Source organism: Penaeus monodon, chromosome 28 (assembly GCF_015228065.2).
Source record: "Penaeus monodon isolate SGIC_2016 chromosome 28, NSTDA_Pmon_1, whole genome shotgun sequence".
NCBI classification, from domain to species: domain Eukaryota; kingdom Metazoa; phylum Arthropoda; class Malacostraca; order Decapoda; family Penaeidae; genus Penaeus; species Penaeus monodon.
The window spans coordinates 22,171,023-22,171,275 of NC_051413.1; the positions used below are offsets into that span (position 1 = coordinate 22,171,023).

Below are 253 nucleotides of genomic sequence, written 5' to 3' on the forward strand. Positions count from 1 at the left end.
CTCCTGACTAATGTGATTATTTATAATCATTATTGGTATTTACCCATGCATACTTTAGTTTCTGTTATCAGAACTATGAATATTCAAATCATTAAATATTACCAGTACAAGTCGCAGCATCAACTATTGATTATCACCATCACTATCGCTGTCTTCCATTGCAAAATAACATAACCCTTTATCTTTCCAGCATCCTTTAAGAGTGAGTAATAACATACGATACGACCTATAATGACCTAAACTTCTGAAAGTG

The 253-nt window shown here is 32.4% G+C and overlaps 1 pseudogene; it reads left to right on the top strand.

Annotated features, from left to right (window-relative positions):
- Positions 1 to 253, top strand: part of LOC119591096 — a 65,136-nt pseudogene that overhangs the window by 29,369 nt on the left and 35,514 nt on the right.